Below are 25,849 nucleotides of genomic sequence, written 5' to 3' on the forward strand. Positions count from 1 at the left end.
TTATAAAAGAAATTAATGGATCAACTGACAAAAATGAAATGTGGAGGATAGAAGTAGTCTATTAATGTTAAATGTATTGAATCTACTCAGTTTACTGAATTGATAACCGTGCTGTGGTACATACAAGAATGTTCCTATTTTTAGGAATTAGATGATGAAGCATTTTGGGGTAAAGGGCATGCAACGTACTCTCAAACAGGTCAGGAAAAAATCTATATTATATATATGTTTGTGTACAAACATGTATGCACATGCATACATATGTGTGTATAGAGGGAGGAAACTATAAAGCAAACAGGGAAAAATGTTAACAACAGGTGAATCCGAGTAATGGATATATAGTGTTCTTTGTCCTATTTTTATTCTTGCAATTTCTGTAAGTTTGAAATTATTTCCAAACAAAGAGTAAAAATAAAACAAAAACCAACCAACCAAACAAAAGCTTGTAGCTCTATTCACAGTCTATGCCTCATTCACCACTGCACTGCCAGAGCCTAACCCAGTGTCTGCTCAATTATCTGTTAAATGATGAATCAATTTTACTGTGCTGAACCAATCTACCTAATAAGATAGTTTTGGGTAAAACACTATTTATATTCAAAGAAAAACACATAGATAAACCTTTCAGATGAATCTTGTCCTCCCTATCTACTGCTACCAACCCCCCCGCCCCTAGCAAATATTGGGGGAGCAGAGATCACCTACGTAAGGGCAATTTGTGAATACTTAGGAAAGAAAAATAGATTTAAGCTACTAAATCAATGGGTACATTTTTCCAGTTTGTCCCTTTGAAAATATCCCAAATTTCAAATGCTAAGAGATTCTACCAGATTTACAATCTAGGTTTTAATTTATTAATAAAATGTAAATTATCCCAAAGCCCTTAGTGGTAGTTTAAGTTTTTTCTGAAACAGCATTTGAATTATCCATCTTTTTGATCAAAACAAACATTACCTGCCATTTTCACAGTAAAGCAATCTATAATTTGCACTAGCCAAAGGAGCCCTAGCTAGATGAGTAACCTTACCGAGCCACTGAAGCTCTTAGGCAGCACTGTCCAATAAAAATATAATGCGAGTCATATGTATAATTTTAAATGTTCTGGCCACATTAAAAAGTAAAAAGAAACAGATGAAATACATTTTAACATATTTTAACCCAATACATCAAAAATATTGTTTTAACATGTAATCAACATAAAAATCATTGATATTTTACACATTTTTTTCAAATGAAATCCTTGAAATCCAGTGTGTATTTTATACTTACAGCACATCTCAATTCAGATTGGCCCCATCTCCAGTGCTCAGTAGCCACCCATAGTTAGTAGCTACTTTAGTGCACAATGCAGCTCCAAGGCCTTAGAATCTTTATTTAAATAACAGGCTAAGACCTACAACTCTTAGATTTCTTAATTCAGTATCCCCTTTGAGGGTATACAATTGACTAGGCATAGGGCCTAGCACAGGATAGGTATTCAACAGATACTCATTAGGAGAAATGGGGGGGGGAGGGAAGGAATTCATTGAATTTAATGGTAGAGATGACCTTAACTAATCAAATCTTGTATTTACAGAAATGAGAGCAGCTTAAATGATCCCTCAATATTTGAGGTGCTAACCTCAAATATTCAGAACACTTCATGGCTACGAAATCTTCAATAAAGAGCTTCTGAAGCACCCAAAAGCTTAACTCCAGCTTTCCTAGTGGCTCCAAAAAATGGTTTTATTCATTTCCCAATCCTAATTACACGTCTTTAAAATACAAGGGCAACACAGTTATCTTTCTATGAGGCAGAAAAAAAGGCAACAAGGGTCACCAAGGGCAGACAGGTTTCAGGTGTCAAGAGCATGGGCTCATATACTTGAGAGCTCTTTCAAGCTCCCATCTCTTGGCTAGCTTTGTTAGTCTTCAGAGACCTCAGGTGCTATCGAGTCCAAAGCTACTATTAATTTTATCACTATTATTAGCTACCACTTACTGAATAACTATGCCCTCAAAAGTAGTTATGATTATCCCCATTTTACAAATAAGACAATGAACTCAAAGAATGAGCATAGGGCAAAATCGTGACTCAAATCCAAGCGTGCCTTCTCCAAAGTTTGTTCTTTCCACTATGTCACTGGTAGGTATCGGAGACATTCCCAATGATGAGTGCCTTTCTCTGACTGGCTAAGAAAAAAGACAGCAAACCCTCATCGAGTTTACCATCCAAATAGGGAGCTAAAGGTGTGTTGGGGAAGTGGAGGACTGAGGAGGGAGGAAAGAATTCTTGTACAAATAAGTTAGCTGTTTTAGGACACACAAGCAGCAGAGCTAGAGGGAAGAAGTTTCCTTTTTTTTTTAATGGTTATAAATACTTTCCTTTGAAGAAAGATATTAAAATATCTTTCAAATAGAGGCCAACAGCTTACACAGCCACAAAATGGCTACCATCTAAAAAGATGATTAATAGTAGACCAACTTTTCATAACAAATAGGAATCTAAACTGATAAAAACACAATTCTCCCTAAGGGATTATGGTATGTAATTTTAATAGTGGTTAGCACTCTGTACTTTACAAACATTCACTCACATGAGCACTAATTGACATGGAAAATTATTTAGTATTTCACAGTAATAATGTTAAAATACTTCTTTTAAAAAAGCAATTTCCCTTTTGCTTACTGGGAGGTTAAGCTAACAGATAGTTTACAAACAGAAAATATTCTAGCCAATAAGTTTCTTTTAAAAACACCTAAAAGTTTTACAGTAAACTACTATACTGTATTTTTGTATTTAATCCTACAGAAAACTAAAATGAAAACACTGTCATATAGTGTCTTATTATAGATGTGGCTATGATGCAGATCAAAACATACAGTCTAGTCTATTCTTGTCCATGTATATCAACATATTCAACAACTACTATGCAAAATATACATTTACTTTGTTTCTTGACAATTATTATAACGTGCTGCTTTTTAAATATTAAAATGCTGAATGATGATGATTTGACACTTTAAAACCAGAGGACTCAAGCAGTATCTAAGCTGTACAGGCTAGGCTCAGATGTGACCAAACTCCTGGAACACCCTTGAAACACCCCCACTGGAGCCCAGATGGCCACAGCTGTGGATTGTGGAGCTGTGTAGGCAGTAACCCTAGATTAAGGAAGAATAAATACTGAAGGTATAAACCGTACGATCACATAGGCCAGGGGCTACATGAACCAAGAGATTGTGCAGGGCGATGCCTTTATTGCCTGTCAGCTTTGTGAGGACTCCTCTTTTAAAGGTAATACAGTGACTAAAGGGCCCAGATGCTATGCTTAGCAGTGGAATCACTGAGACTTCCTTCAGTGGTACAGCTACCTCCCTAATTCAGGAGTGCTGGCACCTCAAGGCACAGTGGGTTCTGTTCCTGAAAAAGCAGCTGCTAGGATTTCTCCCAACAGAATTCTTCCTCCCAATCAGAGAGAAAGTTCCTCTAGAGCTCTGCTCTGATGTCACAATTCCCCACACTCTAGAAAATGACATTGACACCTAGTGCTTTGTTTCCTCAGTCTTTTCTGAGCTCAGCAAATTATACAAAGTGGTGCCTTTATGGCCCAGAGTGTTTTACCTCTGCCAGAATTTTAGCTTACTTCCTAAAATAATTATATCAGAGGTTGCAAACCACTGGTCTGTGGGCCGAATCCAGCCCACAGATCTGCCTGGTTTGGCCTCAGCAGCATGTTAAAAAAAAAAAAAAGCTGTGCTACATTTAAAATAGGGAGAATTCACATAAAAATTTAGATATCTACCTTTTCTGTGAAAAATCAGATGATCTAACAACTACAGGCAACAAATGGCTAAAGCTAAAGTACCATTTAGAAAGGACAGTTTGCCTAGTTCCTCTACATGCCCTAGGGGGTCCCAGACACTTAGGCCTGGCCTAGCTTCACTCATTTAAATGCCTGCTGGGTTTGTGACACCCGAAATGTGTTCTATAGAGAGGTCTAAAGATACTACTGCAAGTATCAGTCTACTCTAGTGTGTCTCAATGGCATACCATTGATTCAGTAATTTGAGGCACAATAATTCTTCATCATGCAAGACTATCCCAGGCAAGAAAGGTACTCAGCATCCCGGCCCCTCCCATAAAATCCCAGTAGCACCCCCAAGCAGCCCCTAAAAAGGCAATACTATCTCAGGCTGACAGCCACTGCTAGCATATTAAGATTGGTGAGGTGAGCATTTCCCAGGTTTGAAGAAAAGTTAACCTTGTCTTAAGAGGACTTTTAAGATTAAAAAATAAAAGAACCACTTATTTTTCTGGTTGGTCTGCCTCAGTAATAACTGTTCAACAAAAAGTATGTATACCAGCATAAAGCTTTGGTACTTTCATCCATTTTCTTGCTGCTTTGGAGGTTTTGATTTTAGATGATATTTATTGAGCCATATCTATGTCCTGGGCACCGTACAAAGTGCTTTACCTCACTTAATTCCCAAAATAATCCATGAGAGGTTAACACTATCATCCACATTTTACAAATGAGAAAACTAGAGGTTTAGAGAGGGTAGATAATTTGCTTGCAGTCATACAGTTAACAAGTAGCAAAGCTGGGATAGAGACTTGAAGTGTATGCTCTTAACTTAACCATTACTCTCCTGTACTGCTGGCTACTGGGTAAGACTCTGATGATGTTATAATGCCTAACAGTTTAAAGCAAACCATGCTTTTAAAACAGAAAAGTTTTTGTACTAGCGTGTAAATTCTTCAAGTTAAATAGCAACAAGAAGTGGCTGATATTATTAATAGAACATAACAAATGATCTTTTACTGGCAGAGGTAAGAATCCCAGTTCCAGGAGTTTTCGTGCATATATATAAAAGTGCTACTAAATAATAAAGGAGAGATAGGAACATGATAGTTATTATTTTCCTAAATGAGCTTTCCAAATAATTTATAAAACAATCATTTTATAGGATTTTTATTCAAGTGGAAACCACTTTGAAATAGTCACATATTTACTCCATCTATCTCATATTCTGTTATATTCTCAAAAGAGATATATTGAGACCAATATTTATATTAAAATATAATCAAAAACACTTTCAAGTATAGCCCCTAGAAACAAATATAAGTATATTCATATTTAATTTAAACTTAACACTCCCCCAAAAGAATCTGTTTGTCAGCTGCCACCTATATATAGAAATATTTATAGGTATGCATAAATATACAGAGACTATATAACCAGAATTTTAGCTGAGAGGGCACAGAATCAACAACATTCCAATAGCAATGAGCACACCTAGCACTCAGATCTTGATTTCCAATAGCATTCTCCCTTTAATAAAAGGAACTAGGGCCCTATGAAGAAATAGCTGATTCTAGAACTGGGAAGGGAACATATAGGATGAACCTGGAGCATCTTGTGGTGCCAGAAAGTAAGGAAGTACTCAAACGAAGAAATCCCATGATGATGGGGGCACGTCAAAACAACACATGTGAGGAGCCAACTGAAAGAGCTCCTAATGGCCAAAGCTGGAAAAATCTGAACACCAAAATAAATAAAATAGCACTGGATTATGACCTAAAGTATAAAATAAATACCCATGAGCCCATGCTGATATAAAGAAATGACTGACTGAATGAATGAATAAATAAGTGGGAGGGAGACAAATCTCCCATGCAGAAGAATCCCAAATAATCTATGCAGATAACTCACCCTCCAGGAGATGGAGCATAACCTCCTACTTCTTAAGTATAGCCTGTATATAGTGACTTCTTTCCAAGCATCACAACACAGAAAGCGGTTTAAAACAAGATTACAGTGGAGAAATCTGACAAACACCTTCTCAACCAGGTGATCAAGCTCAATATCAACAGTGATAAGTCATGCTGACAGTATGTACTCTTGATATGATGTGATGAGAGTGTGAGAATGGCACTTTATCTTTGTGGTCTTCCTCCCCAAAAATCCATAACTCCTGCCTAACCATGAGAAAAACATCTGACAAATCCCAATTGAGCGATAGTCTATAAAATACCTAATCAGCATTCCTCAAAACTGTCAAAGCCATCAACAACAAGGAAAGTCTGAGAAACTGTCACCACCAACAGGAGCTTAAGGAGACATAACAACCAAATGTGATATGGTTTCCTGGATGGAATCCTGAAACAGAAAACAATATGTTTGGTAAAAACTAAGGAAATCTGAATAAACTGTGGACTTTAGTTAATAATGTTGCAATATTGGTTCATTAATTGTAACAAATGTATCATGATAACATAAGCTGTTAATAACAGTGGAAACTGGTGCAGGGTACACAGGGACTCTCTGTACTATCTTCTTAATTTTTCTGTAAAACTAAAACTGTTCTAAAAAAATAAAGTCTATTTAAAATTAGAAAAAAAAAATACCTCAAGATGGTTTATGAGCCCTGGCAGAGGAGTTTTATTCACATCTCCAGCTCTGAAAGCACCTTCTTTTCAGTAGTCTAGAAATCTGAGAAAATGAAAAGATGGTTATCCTTTTGCTAATTTTCCAACTCAATGGAAAGTGACAAAAACTAGTAGACTTCTGGTGCCTTAAAGTAACAGCAGATAGGATGCTAGACCACACTTTTAGGGTAGGTGGCTCTTTCCCAAGCTGAATCTTCTTTTCTTTTAGGTCAAAAATATCTTCTATAGTAATTAAATTCTACATTATCCCACAGAAGACAGCAGCAGTTCAAAAAGACAAAAAGATAGTCCACTGCTTATTTTCTTAAGGCTTTTGTAGTATACCTGGTTGTGATTTACCATTCTGAGCCCTCCATTCTATTTAGAGAAGAAAGGATTAAGCCCAGGCCTATGAAGCATGCATATAATTTCGAATTGCATTGCTGAAATAGTATATAACTTTTTTAAAAAAATGCTGACTACTCTATAACCCATTTCTGTTCTGTGAAGGGCAACTTATACATAGAATAGTAACTTATTCACTTATTTTGAAGGATGAACACTCTCTCCCCCCATCATTCAGAGATTATCTGCATTCTCAGTAAACCTAGTAATTCAATGTTAACGTTACCATTTTAGGGCAAATATTGGCTTATAACAGAGCTATCATACATGAAAGTTTCCAATTAATCTTTTGAGTAAACTTCATTTTACAACCACAGTAGAGCTAAAATAATATACCCTGTTTATATCATATGTTTTTCACACTTTACTATACTTATTTTTTAATTTCTCGGTTACTTTATCTTGATTATCCATTAAGTATGAGCAAGAAGCACTGTGTACCTATATGAATGTTATTTCGACCGGGTGTAATAGCTTTTTCTACTCTCTGATATAACAATGCAAAATTCACCCCACATTCATGTTAACTTTCTACCATCTACCATGAACTTGAATCATCACAGCTTTCTCCACTTCCTAAATGCCTATGAAAGTCACTATGTGTTGATTATTACTTTTGGCACTTGAAATAATATATTTATTAACTTTTTATTCTCCTCTAGGTTTTATCACCATAAATCTTAAGACCAAGAACCAAACATGCTCTTTTAGCTATTGTGCCTTATATACACTATTCAATATAAATGACAAAATATAGGACTTTAAAATAACTGGAAATCTAATTGTTGTGGTTAAGTTCTTTCAAAGTATTTTTGGGTCAATTCCTAAATGACATCATTTAAAAAGAAAGACAGGGCAACATATCAGTGACATCTATCAGAGGCAGATCATCTCTACATTTTATTACTTGGCTTACTTAGAATAGAATTTCTCAAATGGTGGGTTGTGACCTATTAGTAAATTGTATTAAATATAATAAATTTATTGGGTGATGATCACTATTTAAGGGAAAAAAAAGAAACATGACAGAAAATATCAAAGTAATTCACACACAGTAATGGTAAATACTAATTCGAAAAACTTGTTTCAGTCAGGGATGGTGGCTCATGCCTGTAATCCTAGCACTCTAGGAGGCTGAGGTGGGAGGATCCCTTGGTTAGGAGTTTGAGACTAGCCTGAGCAAGAATGAGACCCTGTCTCTACAAAAAATAGAAAAAATTAGCCGGGAGTGGTGGCACATACTTGTAGTCTCAGCTACTCAGGGGGCTGAGGCAGAAGGATCACTTGAGCCCAGAAGTTTGAGGTTGCAGTGAGCTATGACGATGCCACTGCACTCTACCTGGGGTAACAGAGTAAGACTCTGTCTCAAGAACAAAAAGAAAACACACAAAAAAACACTTGTTTCAGGTATGCACATATGTACTAGATCACGGTTAAAATGTATTTCTTACTGTGGGTTTCTTTGAGAAATACTAACTTAGAAAATGGTGAGGTATTTAGGTTATGTAAGAAAAGCATTTACTACCTTTCCTTTTTACTTTTTTTCTGAACAGATGGAAGCCTTCTAATTGATTAATAAACAAAGTAGAGTTATTTGAGAAACGTTTAGATATGAAAGCTGAAATAGCTTTTTTTTTTTTTTGAGACAGAGTCTCATTCCTCACTCTGTTGCCCGCGGCTAGAGTGCTGTGGCATCAGCCTAGCTCACAGCAACCTTAAACTCCTGAGCTCAAGCCATCCTCCTGCCTCAGCCTCCCGAGTAGCTGGGAATACAGGCGTGCACCACCACGCCTGGCTAAATTTTCTGTTTTTAGTAGAGATGGGGTCTCGCTCTTGCTCTTGTTCAGGCTGGTCTCGAACTCCTGACCTCAAGCGATCCTCCCATCTTGGCCTCCCAGAGTGCTAGGATTACAGGCGTGAGCCACCACACCCAGCCTGAAATAGCATCACATTAGGAATTTTTGTGTAACTTTATTTCTTTCAAGTGCAGTCTAGATGTGTTCATGTAGCTCCTTCACATACATACAGGAGGCTCCTGCCTTCTACTATATCTAAAAGATAAAAAAATAAATAATCAGTCTCTTTAATTCAGAAATTCAAGATCACATTATGGGAATTTCCTAGTGGAAGAGTTTGAAAGATTAACAAAAATGCCATTTATAATGATTTATTTAACAATTTCTAACCTGATAATATTTCTGAATCCATTGTTCATTTATTTAATAAAATCTGAACTTAGGGATACAGAAGGTCCATGCCCTCAAAGTGAGAGAAACACACTGGTAGTTATAATAGAGAGGAATTAAGTTCTATAGTAAGAAGTAGTCAGAAAAAGCAACAATTAAGGTAGGACAAAGAGAAGGAGAGCCAAGGAAAGCTTCATGAAAGAGCTGACATTTAAGCTGCATTGCAAAAAGTAGGTTTTTTGTTTAAAATAAAAACAATAGAATTATAAGGCTGGAAGGAACCCTACACATCATCTAACCCAGTGATTCTCAACTGGAGGCGATTTTGCCCTGCAAGGAACATTTGGCGATGTCTGGAGACATTTTTGGTTGTCATACTAAGGAGAGGTGCTATTGACATCTTGTGGGCAGAGGCTAGAGATGCTGCTAAACATCCTACAGTGCACAAGACAGCCCTTGACAATAAAGAATTATCCAGGCCAAGATGCCAATAGTACAGAAGCTGAGAAACCCTAAATCCAACTCCAATGCAAACCCTTGTTTTATAAAAGAATTGAAGGCTAAAAGGGGTTAGAAACTTGCTAAAAGGCAAGATTATTAAACAGGCCTCATAACATCTTGTCCAGTGTTTCATTCACAACACCACACTCACATATGTTATTATACTAAGAGACAGATGTTAAAAAAAGTGGTAACATTTTCATAAGATGGAAAAATAAACTATCGGGAAATCAAAGCTGATACTGTTATACAGTTTTTTTTGATACAGACCTACCAATGGCTCAAAGCAAGAATTATGCCTATGATACCATTAAAAAAATTGTACCCTTATTTGTTCATAATACTAGATTTACCAACTGTACAACTCAGTTACTGAACATGGATTTGAGAATAAGAAAAATTATAAAAACTAGGAAGTTGGAAGATTTGCATATCTACATATATCTAGTTATTCCTTCAGGCAGGTCTTTCAATCGTCAACAGCTCTAACTCTAGGGATCTGGCACCTGGGTGGCATCAGCCCCTTTTATTCAAAATCAACTGCTAAATCACCCTTCCATTCGCTGGTGAGGTTTCTAATAGCAAATGGATTGTCCACAGAACTTGTAAATCCCACTGCTAAACAGCTAATAGTAGCTCCTTAGGGTCCTGATTTAGGGCCTAAACCTAAACACATGAAATCACCTGGACATCTTTTATTTTTTCATCTTTGCTCTCAAATGCACAAAAGACATGGGATTATAAATGGGGGGAAGTATAAAGATGTTAACAGCAATACAGATTCGTTTTCAAGAAAGAAATACACTCCTTACCTCCAATTTTTCAACTGGTGAAACTTCAACTAAGACACCTTGTCCAGTTCGACACACTATAATTCACGGTGAAACACTTGAAGAAAAGGCTGAAGACACTAAAAAATGAAAGGCCAAAAAGGTAAGATTCAAACTGTGAAATGTTTAAAGAAGACAGTGTGAACAAGTCATACAGTGTACGAATAAAAGGTCATGAAAAGCATGTAGCCATTTTACTACATGAAATTTCAGTAAATGAAGTTTATGTTTAATCAATACTAAGAGAAAGTTCTCCTGACTGCCTGAGCCACCCTACTCTCTCCCCTCTCAGTCATCTCTACTGCCTAAGGCAGAGCTCACAACAGTAGAAGGGAGGAATAAAGCTTTCCTGAGATTTTGGCTTCAGAGAAAGCTAGCAAGAGGAGCTTTAGTTGCATCCCTGGCAAACCATCAGGAGTCCCTGCAGCTTCCCAAGATATACTAGTCATTAAAATTTAATGAATTTGATTATTAAACTGTGCTGAGGCCCTTTTAGGGCCATAGGTCTTTAAAATTTAAAGGACTCCATGGTGAGTCTGATTTAGTCTCTGGTAAAGGAGAGGAACTTTTAAAATTCCCATACAACCAGCGAGCACCCCACTGCAATCCTGCAGCAGTGAAGGGGTATGTATAGTGTTTTCTTCTGTTTTTTTCCTGCTACCTTACCTGTTCTCAATATAATTAGACCTACTCACTCAGGATTGGGAGACCCTCCCCATAACCCAACCCATGAAATCACTAATCTACCTTTCAGGAATAATTTTAACTTCCTCAAAAAGTAAGAAAATCACTTCATCATAAGCCTTAGTAAAATAATACAAGAGTTTTTGTTAAAGAAGAAAGTATTGTTTTTGGTTCCTCAACTGGGGACTTTTTTTAAGAGACAGGGTCTTGCTCTGTCACCCAGGCTGGAGTACAGTGGCCCAAGCATAGCTCATTATACCCTTGAACTCCTGGGCTCAAGTGATCCTCCTGCTTCAGCCTCCTGAGTAGCTGGGACTACAGGCACATACCACCATGCTCGGCTAATTTTTAAAATTTTTTTGTAGAGACAGGGTCTCACTATGTTGCTCAGGCTGGTCTCAAACTCCTGACCTCAAGCAATCCTCCCGCCTCAGCCTCCCAAAGTGCTGGGATTACAGGTGTGAGCCCACCACACCCACCCAGCTCCCAACTGGGGATTTTAACATCTCGAAAAATGACTATATATTTCAGGTTAACCAAACAGCCCTAGCGAAAGAAGAAAAAGTTCTTCCATATAGAAAAATTTCAGCAAATAATGGCAGAAGTAACCAAATTAGAAAATTCATAATTTTGCAACCCTTAATTACATAACTAATTCATCCACTGGTAATCAATGGATGATAAAAGCATTAGGTGAAAAATTGGGCTTCACGAAAGGATCAAGCTGTCACCACCGGAACCCTCTGATCAACTGTCGCAACACTTAAACTGAAATGACCAGACATTATGTACCTCCAGATGCGATGTAATATGAAGTGACGGCAAGTATTCTTGCCCACTCCTCTTAAAAATTCCATTCTGAATCTAATTAAGCATACAGATCTAATTTCCAGCCCATATGAAATACAGAGGATAAAGGAACAAGTTAGATAATACCCCATCAGTATGGGACATTTTGAGCATGAAAAAAAGCAGAGGGTACTGTTATAGATTACAAGAGAATTAAGAGAAACTTAAGAGTAGATCCTGTTTCAAACAAACTATCAAAAAAAGAATTTTTTTTAGACGACTAGGGAAACTTGAGCATGGACTAAGTACAGTTGACCCTTGAACAGTACAGGTTTGAACTGCACAGGTTCCAACACACAGATTTTTTTCAATAAAAGTCACACTGAGTGTGCCTGCCTCTCCTGGCCCCCTTTCCACCTCCTCTGACACCCCTGACACAGCAAGAGCAAACCCTCCTCTTCTTCCTCCTCAACCTACTCAATGTGAAGATGATAAGGATGAAGACCTTTATGATGATCCACTTCCACTTAATCAACAGTAAATATATTCTCTTATGATTTTCTTAATGTTCTTTTCTCTAGCTTACTTTATTATAAGAATACAATACATAACATATATAACATACATAATATATGTTAACTGACTGTTCATGTTATTAGTAAGGCTTTTGGTCAACAGGCTATTAGTAGTTAAGTTTTGGGGGAGTCAAAGGTTATATGTGGATTTCAACCATGTGCGGGGGGGTGGTCGGCACCCCTAACTCCTGCTTTGTTCAAGGGTCAACTGTATTGTATATGCTAATAAGGAATTATTATTAGGTATGCTGTATATGATAATGGAATTACAGTTATGTAAGAAAATGTGCTTTAGAGACAATTAGGGGTAAAATTATGTCTTGGATATGCTTTCTCAGCAAAAAAGAGGGGTAGGGAAAAGATGAAACAAGTACAGTAAAACGTTGACATCTATAGCATCACATGTTCACTGAACTTTTCATTCATGCACATTTGGAAATGTTCACAAATAATGTTAAAAATAATCAACTAGGAATCACTAACAGGAGTCCTTTAAGGAGAAAAAATATATTCAAAACAATACTTGAAAGATGATGATTTTAATTATTTTGTGCAGACCACAGAAAAAAGCAGCTAGAGATATAAAACTACTAAGGGGTTTCTTAAGGCAGTCCAGAGGTAAAATCTTTAAAAAGCCAAAACCATTATTTTAAAATATTTATTGAAAACTGCAATAAGTGATAAAGCAGAAAAGTGTGAAGCCCACACCCTGTCCTAAAGCTTCCTCTTGAACCAGTGGGGAAAAAAACACACCCTGTATGTATCCTGATAACAAAGAAGTTCAGAGAGAGGAGAGATGGGTTTGGGTAAAACAATTTTACTGAAGAAAAATAATCAAAGTAGACAACAGAAAAGATGCAGGATTAAGAGAGAGAGAACGGGAAAAATGCAAATGTCCGAAAGAAATTTTTAGGATTTTGGTTTTAAATCATGACAGATTTGTGAGTAGAACAGGGAAGAAACCTAATGAATGAACTTTCAAGAAAAGAATCCTTAGATAGAGATTAAAAAAATTAGTTCTGAAGAGAAAACGGAGCAATACTAAATTTGAGGAGAAGGCATCCTCATACTCTAAAACATACACTAACTGAACACCACCTAACTGAATATTCCACAAATAAACAAGGGTATTTGACATTCACAGACCTAACGTAAGATAATTGTTCAAGGTTATCATTACAAACAAGTAGCAAGAATGTTATTGAATGTTGAAACAACGATGTTGAAAACAAGATATGAGGAGCACTCAGAAGCAGAATCACCACCAGAAGTATAAGAGCACTGACTCTATTGCTAGGAAAGAGGTACGAGGCAGATAAATTCTTTGCCTTCCATAAGATTCAGAAGGATGAAGCAAACAAGATTTTGGCTAGGATTTCATCAAGAGTGATTGGAGAAGCAAGAAAGGAAGGCTTACGGAAGATATCCAGTAAGGGAGTTAATAGGGACGTTTGAGTTTAACCATCAGAGTGACAAGAAAGATGGCAAATGATTGTTAAAAAAAGAGACATCTTTTTTAGAATTGGAAAAATTGAGGCATGTCTAAAGAAAGGGAAAAGGACTGTACACATAGGGATGAGAAAGGACTAGTGACAGAGCAAGCTTTCCAACAGGGCAGAGAGGCTGGCAAATTTCAGAGCTGGTGGGCCTATGCTCTGGAAATGGAGTGGGGTAGGGGGCAGTGAAGATGGGATATGAAGGCATAATCTTGCAATTGTCTCAATCTTCAGGACAGAAGTCATGAGGTCATGAAATTATATGACTTAAAGAAGAAAGCACAACATGATAAAACTGGGAAGTCAGTGAGCATCTATAAGCAAGAGTTAAGTGGCCACAATAGCTGAAACAAAATGTTGTAATAGTAATAGACAAAGAACATACGCCATTCATCATGTGTGAGACTACAGACAAGTTACTTAACCTCTCGTAGGCCCTGTTTCATAATCCTTTGCTTAATATCACACCTAACTATCACATACTTACCCCACAAGACTGCTGTGGGAATTAACTTACATACAAGGAAAAAATTTGTAACTGGTAAAGCACTATGTTCATTCATTAGGTTATATGATAGCTCTCATAAGACAGCAAACCTAGGAATCTTGGCAGAACTGCCTCCTTTTTTCTATTTCACAATGGCAGATATATTAATATACCCACAGAATAAATATATATTATATTATATATTATACCAACAGAAGTTGTGATGGTAAAAGTATAACTAGGAAAGTATTCTTTTCCATGAAAGAGAAAAAAATTTAGTTGATATTATGCATCCCAATTTCAATAGCAATTAGGAAGGAAGGATTTCATATTCTGAGAGTCATTCGAGACACGATTTTTAGCTGAAATGTAAATACAATCAACTTGTCCACTGTTAAGGTCAAGAAATTGCCCAAGGTTGAAGAGACTTACAGTATTGCTGAGTATTCAGGAAGTAATTTACTTATATTTACACACACACACACACACACACACACACAGAAAATGTAACCTTTGAATTACAAAAAGTGCATAATTATACAAGTGAGTACAGCTATATAACACAGAGCTTAAATAGAACTAGGGGCTGAGTCTGAGTCTTGGATAAAAATGAACAGTCATTGTCATTTGTAAGTAAATTCTGCCCATAAGGAGCCAACAAGAGACCTTCCTATCTCAGTTATGGCACATTAAGATAACTTGAATCAACCCTCCCACTGAACACAAGTAATAGAGTTGAACAAAATATAAGAAATGACTTTCATACAATGCGTGGGAAGCAAAAAAAAAAAGAAAAGAAAAAAAGAACAACAACAAAAAAAGCAATGACTTTCTTAAAAGGGTCAAAGAGCTTACAGGATAATGCTTTCAGACCCATTAAAGGACTGGAATTCAGAGGAGTGAGCCCAGAAATTCAGAAGAGGAAGCTGGAGGTTAAACTGTATCCAATAGCCTGATAGCTCAGAGGAGCAAAAGGGAAAATTCTCTTCCCCCACATTCAAGTTAGGACCCTGAAGGGCTACACCTTAGAAATAAGGGTGAATGAGAAATTAATCGGTCCATACGCTGAATGCAACGTGGCCTTGAGTCATTTGGTTGGCCCAGGAAAATCTCCAAAATTGACATTTGATTAAGTAATCCTGGATTTCCTCAAGCAGCGCGCACACACACACACACACCCCACAAATCCTTTGTGAAAGATATAATCCTTGATCTCAAATAAGTTTTCAAATACAATGCCCCGCATACAATTAAAGACAACCAGGCACATGAGAAAACAAGAGAAGATGACCAAAAGCCAAAGAAACAACAAACACCAAAAACAGACTCACAGGGACTCCAAGTATTGGCATTATCAACATAGATTCTAAATTATGCTTACTATGTTCAAAGAGATGAAAGACAAACTTAAAAATCTTGGCAATGACCTAGAAACCATAAAAAGGGAAACAGCAGAATTTTTAAAGAAGCAGAGTAATTCTGTTACTGAAAAATGCAAAAACTGAAATTAAGAAATCAATGAACAGGTTTAAAAGCCAATAGACACAGCTGAGACAGTGAATTAGATGATAGGTCAGGGGGAAAAAAGCTCAGAATGAAGAAAGGGTAAGAAATATGGAGGATACAGTGAGAAGGTCCAATATTCAACAGTTAATTGGCATCTCAGAAGGAAGAGAGACAGAATAGGGCAGAGGCAATATTTGCATATATGTTCCAAATTTTTGGAAAATGTTCCAAAACTGATGAAAGATGTCAAACCACAGATTTAAAAATATCAATGAATTCCTAGCTGAAAATCAACAAAAAAAGAAAAATTGAAAAGCATCCTGAGTGGGAAATGATTATTTGAAAGAAGCAACTGTTCGACTGGTAGCTTAATTCTCAATGACAAAAATGGAAGCTTAAAGACTGTATATCTCCAAGGAAGAGAAAGAAAGTAACTGCCAACTTGTGGAGAAAATATCCTTCAAGAATAAAACTGAAATACAGGCTCAGACAAATAAAAGAGCTCATATCATATCTTAGTGAGTAAACCCTCACTAAGAACACATAAAGCGAAAGAAAACTGACCCAAGATGGAAGGTCACAGATGCAAAAAGGAATGAAGAACCATCAAAGCCTAAATAAGCATGTGAAAAATCTAAAGTAACATTGCCTGTATAAAATAATGTCTTGTGGGGGCTGCAATATATACAGAAAATTGCATTACAGGACAACAACATCATGTATGGTAGGAGGTATATAAATGCAACTAAGGTGTTTTAATGTTCTTGCTTCAACCAGGAAGAAGGTAAAAGTATCAACATTAGACTTTGATAAGTGAAGTCCACATGCTGCAAATGCTAGGGTAATTACAAAAAGAATAAAAATGAATATGTGATATCTGAATAAAGGAAAAAATAGATACGTAATGAAAGAGATAAAGAGGAGAAAAAGAAATACAGAGCTAGTGGAATAAAAATGTGATGCTATACTTAATCCAAAAATGTCAATAGTTATATTAAATATAAATGAATTAAGTATTCCAAACAGAAAAGAATTATCAGAATGGATTAACAAAAAAAAATTCTACAAATATATGCTGCTTTCAAGAGACCCAACTAAAACATAAAAATGCAGAAAGGCTCAAAGTAAAAAGATAGGCCATGCGTAGTGGCTCACCCCTGTAATCCTAGCACTTTGGGAGGTGAAGGCTGGAGGATTGCTTGAGCCCAGGAGTTCGAGACTAGCCTGGGCAACATAGTGAGACCATGCTTCTTTAAAAAAAAAAAAAAAAGTAAAAGGATAGAAAAATATATATCGTGAACATTAGCCAAAACAAAGATGATATAGCTATATTAATTTCAGACAAAATAGACAAAGAAAAAGCACCATTAAAGAGTCACTTCATAATGATAAATGCTTAATTCACTAGAACAATAGACCATGCATTTGATAACATGGCCTCAAATCATACATAAAGCAAAAAAGCTGACAGAACTACTAGGAGAAATAGACACACATCAGTATTACGGTGGCAGATTTTATTAATAAGATAATCTTTCTCAGTAGTTGAAAGAATAAGCAGACAAAGAAAATCAGTAGGGACAGAGATACAATTTACAGAGTTGATCTCAATGGGCATTTATAGAATGCTATATCCAACAGTTACAGAATGAATGTTTTTCAACAGCTTACATATTTACAAAAACTGACCACATGCTGAGCCATAAAGTCTCAGGACATTTTAAAAGACTGAAATCACTCAAAGAAAGTTCTCTAAAGAAAATGTGCTAAAGCCAGAAACTATAAAAAAAAAAAAAAATACATAGGCCAGGTGCGGTGGCTCACCCCTGTAATCCCAGCACTCTGGGAGGCCAAGGCCAGAGGATTGCTTGAGCTCAGGAGTTTGAGACCAGCCTGAACAAGAGTGAAACCCTGTCTCTACTAAAAACAGAAAAATTAGCCAGGCCTTGTGGTGCATGCCTGTAGTACCAGCTACTCGGGAGGCTGAGGTAAGAGGATCACTGAAGCCCAGGAGTTTGAGGTTGCAGTGAGCTATGATGACACCACTGCACTCTACCCTGGTGACAGAGCAAGACTCTGCCAGAGAAAAAAGAAAGAGAAGAGAAGAGAAGAGAAGAGAAGAGAAGAGAAGAGAAGAGAAGAGAAGAGAAGAGAAGAGAAGAGAAGAGAAGAGAAGAGAAGAGAAAATTCCCATGTCACTGGAAATTAAGAAATACACTTAAAAAAAAACACCACGGATCAAAGAAGAAATCACAAGTTGAAATCAGAGAATATTGCAAAATTAATAATGAAAATATTACATATCAAAAATTATGGGATACAGGTAAAGCAATACTTGAAAGTGAAATGTATAGTTTTAAATGCATATGTTAGGAAGGAAATAAAATACAAATTAATACCTAACTACCCATCTCAAGAAGTTAGAAAAAGAGCAAAACAATCCCTAAAGAAATTTTTAAAAATAATAAATATAAAAGCAGATATTAACAAAATAGAAAAACCTGAAGAAAGCTATTATTTTAAAAACTTGATCTGTAACTAAGGCTAGGCTGAAGTGGCTTCACTGCTCAATTCTATCATGCATTTAAAGAAGAAATAAAATCAACCTTAACCTAAACTCTTCCAGAGAATAAAAAAAGCAGGTATATTCCTTAACTCATTTTACAAGGCTCCTAAAACCTGACAAGGACAGTACAGGAACACAAAATTAGAGGCCAATCTCACTCATGAACAAAGATCCAAGATTGTAAAATAAAATAAAAGGAAAATGTGATACTGACTAAGCTGGGTTTATTCCTGAACTGCAAAGCTGATTTAGCACGAGGAAATCAATGAATATAATTTGCTTTGAGGAATAAAATCATATGGTTATATTAACAGTAGAAAAAACATTTGATAAAATACAATATCCATTCATGATACAAGCTCCCAGCAAACTAAGAACAGAATGAAACTTCCTTAATCTGATAAAATCTAGAAAAAAATTAAAGCAAACATATTGTAGAGAAATGTTGAAAGTTTTCCCCTTGAGAAAAGGAACAAAACAATGGTGACCACTATTACCACTTCTATTCAATATTATAATCAAAGTACAAGTCAGCAAAGAAGTGTAACATTTTGAAAGGAAGGCACAAAATTTTCTTTATTTGCAGATAAGATTGAATACACAGTAAAAGATTCTAAAGATACATGACCGAAAGTAATAAAAGTTTAATACAACTACTAGATACAAGTTCAATATAAAAATATAAAGTCTACAAACATTTACAGTATCAAAAAATATCAAATATCTAGGAATAAAATTCTCCAAAGTTGTGAATGACTTTCTGGAGAAAATCATAAAATATTATTGAGAGAATTAAAGAGGACCTAAATAAATGGAGTAGCATATGTTCATGAACTAGAAAACAATAAAGATGTCAGTTCTCCTCAAATTGCTCTAAAGATTCCATGCAATTCCATTCAAAATAAGTTTTTTTGTGGAAAATGACAAGATGATACTAAAATCAAATAAATGTACAAAGGGCCAAGAACAGCCAAGATGCTTCCCAAGGACAGCGAGGTAGAACAACTTGTTCTACTGAAAATCGAGATTTATGACAAAGCTATAATAAACAAGATAATGTGGTATCAGTATAAGGAGAGACAAATAGACCAATGCAACAGAACAGAGATCACAGAAACAGAACCACAGACACATGGACATTTGATTCCTGACAATAGTAGGGAAAAGACAGTGTGCAATTAGCTATCCATATGGAAAAAAAATAATACTGTCCTCACCTCACATGATACAAAAAAATCAATTTCAGGTAGATGCTAGATCTATAGGTGAAAGCCAAAACAATCAGTCTTCCAGAAGATGAAGGTGAATTTCTTCAAAACCATGGGATAGGAAAAGATATTTTAAACTGAACTTGATGCCTAGTTTAAACAAAAAGGAAGATACTGACTACAATAAAAACAAGAACTTTGATGTATCAAAAGACACGTTAAAAATGAAAAAGAAAAAGCATGCCACACAGTGGGAGATGATATTTGCAACCAGCAAGAGTTCATTTCCAGCATATAATAAAGAACTCCTACAAATCAACAAGTCAAAAAAGGCAAGGAATACAATACATTTTTTGAAGGAATTCCACCCAAAATACTTAAGAAAGCATAAACCTCAGTTACCTGGAAGACTGAGTTACAAATACTGACACTCTCCCTGAGATTTACAAAGTAAAAGGTTTTAACTATATATTAACATTTAAAAAATTGTTAAATGCTCATATTTCAATAAACCAGTTCTTCCATTCCTTCTCTAATCTGAACTCTAAAAGAAATAACTACCATTGATAAGTCCTGTTTAAGATCTTTGCCTACTTGAGGTCACAAAGACATTCTCCAAAAACTGAGATCTACCTACATATCTGTCTACAATAGAATAATATATTGACACAATGGAATAGTATACAGTAATGAGAACGAATAGTCTACAACTAAATACAATATAGATACAACTCACATTCACACAGTTGCATAAAAGAAGTCAGACACAAAAGTGTACAGTACGATTCCATTTACATAAAGCACAAAAGTAGGCAAAAACTAATCTGTGGTGTTAAAAGTCAGGAAAATGGTTGAGGGGTAGGGTGGTAAGAGATCACAAGGGAGCACAAAGGGGGACTTCTAAGTTGGTGGTGATGTTCAATTTCTTGATCTGGGTGCTGGTACATGAGTGTGCTCAGTTAGTGAAAATGCAGTTGTTCATCACCCATAATGTGTACTTTCTGCATATTAAATTTCAGTAAAAGGTTTTTTGGTTTTTTTCTAAGTGTGAAGGAGTCTATTTTTCAAAATTGTTCAGGAAATATGAGAGCAAAAAAGTTTGAAGTTCATTGCTTCAAGTCAAAGCACAAAAATCAAATAACAAAAATTTTAAAAGCAATATGCTAGTTACCATAAATATTAATGGAGGTGTCAAATCAACTAGCAACTCTCAAACTTATAGTAACATTGGTTTGAAACTATTTGAATCCAATAGGATAAATTGACACATCTAGATTTAGTGAGGAGTGTTGATTCTTAAAGATCTCAGGCAAGCAACTTGATCTTGTAGGTTTTTGGTAAACAACATGGTTTTTAAATCTTAGGAATTAACTAACAAAGAGATTCACACATCTAGTCAAACACCCAATTTTACAAATGAAGAAACCAAGGTCCTTTGAAGTGGGTGATTTGTCCAAGGTCATAAGAAGCTCTGAATAAGTATAAACAATCCAAGTTATTTAATTAAGTTCACCCCCTCCCAATTTTCTGTAACTGCTAGGGGATTTCCACCTTCCAAGAGAGTTTGTTTACTGGCAGTGTCCCTCGATACACACTATATTCAACGGAAACATTTTCACCCAAACAACTCAAAATTAATTTCTTTGCCATCCATGACTAATAGCCAAAAGCTATTTCTGTGGCAGAAAAGATAAGACTTTCTAAAAGTAAAGTTCATGATGTGCAGCCTAACAGATAACTTTCTGTTTACACTAAATAATGACTTTTACACTAAACTTAAGAATGTGTGGTAATTTAAAATAACGATGGCACCTATTTACATATGGTTTCCCTAAAAGGCTTTAAAAAAATCAATTGTGACCCAAATTGAAACCAAAGATTTTCTAAAAGTGCATATAAACAAACGAAAGTGCTAAATTACTGAAATTATACTAACTTAATATTTATTAAATCAATCATAACTGTGACAAGTACCAAAAAAATTAAGTTCTCCAATTCATTCCAATTAGCTTCTATATACAAGAATAAGAAGTATGCTTAACATTTTTAAAAGGAAGGGTGACTTGTCATTTTGAAGTCAAGTCCATCAAAAGTGAACAGTACATAAAACAACCCTTTTAGTCCCATGAAAACATAGTTTTAAATTACAGAAATGCTTTAGCTTCCACAGTATCACCATAGTGTTCTTTCCACTATCACAAGACTCTCTCCTTTTATTTCAAACTATAAAGTTCAGTGCCAAGATGAAGCCATGGACTTGCCATCCCTAGAGGAAACACCTGGCCTTTGAGGACCTGCAGAAAATTTAAAAGTAAATCAGAAAATGGTTTTACAGCCACAGAAACTTATTCACTAAAGAACTGGAGGTCTCAATGATATAGACACAGATAATTAAAAATGACTTAACAATTACATACAACGTGGTATCCTGGAACAAAAAAAAGAATATTAGTGGAAAACTGGTAAAATGGAATAAAAATCTACAGTTCAGCTAATAATAATGTACCAATGTTAATGTCTTAGTTTGGACAAATGTACTGGGGTTATGTATACTTGGGTGAAGGCTATATGGGAACACTGTACTATCTTCGCAATTTATTGTAAGTCGAAAGTTATTCTAAAATAAAAAGTTTAAAAAGAAATGACTTAGCAAAAATGTACAAAAGTTGAGAAATTTGTACCTCAATTCTGACCAATCAAATGCCCACAATCAATATCTATCTTCAAGTGATATATCTCCATCCACACGAAGCCTAAAGGAGGGATGGAATGGGTTCACAGAGGGATCTTTTTAAACACCACCTATTTCTCCAACATTACAAAATAAAATAAACTCCAAAAAAGTCTCAAAAAAATACTTTAGGCAGGAATGAAAATGAAAAGTCTGAAATGATTCCTCAGGTGGACAGGGAGGAGAAGAATCCTATTTAGTACAAAAGATGTGGACAGTGGACAGCCAAGTAGAAAAGGGTATTCTAGAGGTCCTAAAACAGTGAAGCTTAATAATAAAAAATACGTACTATTTCTTATGCACTCACCTAGGAGCCAGGTGCTGTTTTAAGTGCTTTACCCATATTAACACATTTAATCTCCCCAAGTACCCTGTAAAGGAGGCACTACTTTTATTTTCATTTTACAGTGAGAAGTTCTTTAAGTAACGGAACAGAGATTTGAAGGCAAGCACTCTGGGTGAACAGTCCATGCTCTTCACCACTATACCACACAGCATTTTGAGGAGCCAAACCAGGAGAAAGCTCCTGCCTTCTAGAGACCAGTCCCCACTACTCACCCTCTCCTCAGCCTCTGCCAGAAAAGAAAGGCCTCTCCCCAAGGCTTGGGAGTCCTTGCTACGACTGCAAAGGAAGATAACCCTGCCGCCCTATCTGCAAGTTTCCGTTCATAATCTTTTGGGACCTGATACACTCAGTGCATGTTCCTGCTGAAACACTGTTATCCATAGAAGTTAGTTTTTATAGTACTATCAGTATTCAAAAATTCAGATATGCTGGGTTGGCCTGGGAATCTGAACACCATATGTGACACAAAAGGTGAGAAAATGGTGCTGAATTAAAAAAAAAAAAAGTCTTATAAATGGACCTTTTAGAAATTGAGGCTCCCTTTACATAGACTCTAGCCTTACAGATGCCATGATAATTAAATTGTAATAACGACATCGCAGTTACACAAACAATACAGTTGTGCTCATATATCTGTCAACTAAAATCTTAAGCCCCCTCCCAGCTGACTGAATGGACCCCCTCTTGGCCAAGGGGGCCCCCAAAATACCCTAAAACTGAGATGCTGGCCATGAGAAGCGAGGTCGGACATGTCTGGTCATTCCCCCCTCCCTTTTTGGAGATATCCTCTGGAACCCATTAACAAGCCTAAAGCTATACAAGGCACAGCTTAAACCACATCTGCAGGTCATCAATATACTTAACAGATCACTTGAGTCTGAGTATACATCCAGAATACGTTCAGTGGCTCGTCTCTGATCAACAGACTTCCTTATCTTATCTTAAAACTTCCAAGCCTTTAGACAAAGCTTCATTTCTTTAACCAATTACAAATCAAAGAATCTTTAAACCCACCTATAACCTCGAAGCCCCACTTCGAGATGTCCTGCCTTTTTGGGCAAAACCAATGTATACCTTCCAAGTATTGATTTATGATTTACGTGTAATTTCTGTCTCCCTGAAATGTATAAAACGAAACTGTGAGCCAATCACAGTGAGACTACTTGCTCAAAGCTTCTTGGGCGTGGCTCTCTGGGCCAAGGTCGCACATATTTAGCTCAGAATAAACCTCCTTAAATTATTTTACAGAGTTTGGATTCTTTTCCATTGACATATTAAAGTGGTATAGTTCTTTATACCTAACATGATAGGAATGGTGTTACTGAAAAAAAAATTAGCTTAATATTCTATGGATTTCCGGCACTATGACTAATTGTGGATTTATCCAGCAGTTAATATACTGCTGCCCTGGCTCCCTCAATAGGCTCTGCATTAAAAAATTACTACCAAGTAAACAAATATATCTTTCATGCCCCCACCCCTAGAACAGAAGGGGTATCATCTCAGAAGACAGCTAAAGTAGGAACAGTAATAGAAGCAATGATGATGTCAATGTAATAATAAGAACTCTTTTTGAGCATTTACCATTGCTAGGCAAGTTTTAAATATGATACAGCTTCTAGCTCAGTTAATACTCACATGAGGTAGATACCACATTATCCCCATTTCAAAAATGAGGAAACAGGTCAGAGATTAAGCAATCTGCTTAATCTGACACAAAGCTACTGTCAGAAAATATGAACATCTGCACATTTTACCCCTAGAGATCATGTTTTTAACCACCGCTCTCTGTAATTAAATAATCTGATAACCTCTTAAAATGAACAGGGAGTGCTTACCCAAATTCATTTTCCAAACAAAAGAGTGGTTTGGAGACCAAAAAAAAGGATCTATCTTGACTTTTATTAGGAATATTTCCTCAACCAAGCTAAGGCTGAACACATTTATGGAGAACAAATTTAAAATGTATTTAGCTGTGCTTTTATCACTTTGAAATCCCTCACTTGTTTGAACACCACAAACAGTGGTAACAGGATGTAACCTCAACAAACTAATAAATATTTTAAAATCTTCAGGTGGCTGGGTGTGGAGGTTCATGCCTGTAATCCCAGCACTATGGGAGGCTGAGGTGGGAGGACAGCTTGAGCCCAGGAGTTCAAGATCAGCCTGGGCAACATAGTGAGACCCCGTCTCTAAAAAATAAAATAAAATCTTCAGGTAAAACAAACACATTGTCCATGTTTATCACTAAGTAAATGAGGGCAAAATAACTGAAAGAGGTTGAATACCTTTGAAAAGTTTCAAATCAGCAGCAAGAAATGGTGGAAACAAGATTTTCCTTTTATGATAAACTAAAACTCTGTTCTTTCAACAACACTGTAAGATCTGCTTTAATGACAAACATTAAAAAAAGCCATCTGATTCACATAACAAATCTAATTTTGGATAGCTAAAGGTGTACTACCTACCATCTCACTGAGTAATTAACAAAAAGCAGGCAACCCCCAACAATTTCTGGAGCACAAGCTGATTTTTCAAATCATCTATTTCAACCTCACAACTTGCCTTCCCTGGTAACAATGATCAATGTGCTAGGTTTCCAAGCCAGCCCACAAAAGCCTATAGGTCCATAAGGTTACAGAAGTAAAAGGAAACACAGAACCTGCGGAGCAATGTTTCTATGAGAAAATCCATTTAGCATTCCAGCTTAGGATAACAGCAACTACCCCTGCCCCATTCAGCTCTGGAAGTAGAAAAAGGAAATCTTCCCTTCCCAACTGGGAATCTGAGCTTCCCTAGGACCATAGGCCTTGGTTTCTATACGATCAAGGCAGAGCAGGAGTAAAGGCAAGAACCAGATCAAAAAGGCAGAGCTGGGAGGGAAGATCAGGGATGAAGAAGGCAAGATCTCCTTGGGAGAGAAGGATGGAGGGTGGGATGGCAGCTGAAAGCAAGGAAAAAGTGTGTGGCAGGGGCAGGAGGATTGCTGAAGACGATGTGAGAACAGTGCCTGTTCCTGCAGCACATGGGCCTTTATAAACTTCCTTCCTTGATGCCTAAGGAGAGGGAAGGAGAAGACAAAAAGAAACTGTAGAAGGGTCTTGACACTGTCTCCCTCACTCTGGCT

At 36.4% G+C, this 25,849-nt stretch overlaps 1 protein-coding gene across 1 annotated transcript in view; it reads right to left on the reverse strand.

Annotated features, from left to right (window-relative positions):
* The window catches only part of TAB3 (TGF-beta activated kinase 1/MAP3K7 binding protein 3), a 68,524-nt gene that overhangs the window by 39,152 nt on the left and 3,523 nt on the right, over window positions 1-25,849 (reverse strand). Inside the window, exons 2-3 of the mRNA XM_012638703.1 lie at window positions 10,317-10,414; window positions 6,392-6,476 (exon numbers count right to left, since the gene is read on the reverse strand). The gene's annotated coding sequence lies outside the window, so the exon portion shown is untranslated. The remainder of the gene's footprint in view (window positions 1-6,391; window positions 6,477-10,316; window positions 10,415-25,849) is intronic.

This window comes from Propithecus coquereli, unplaced genomic scaffold (genome assembly GCF_000956105.1).
Source record: "Propithecus coquereli isolate 6110/MARCELLA unplaced genomic scaffold, Pcoq_1.0 Scaffold132, whole genome shotgun sequence".
Classification (NCBI taxonomy): domain Eukaryota; kingdom Metazoa; phylum Chordata; class Mammalia; order Primates; family Indriidae; genus Propithecus; species Propithecus coquereli.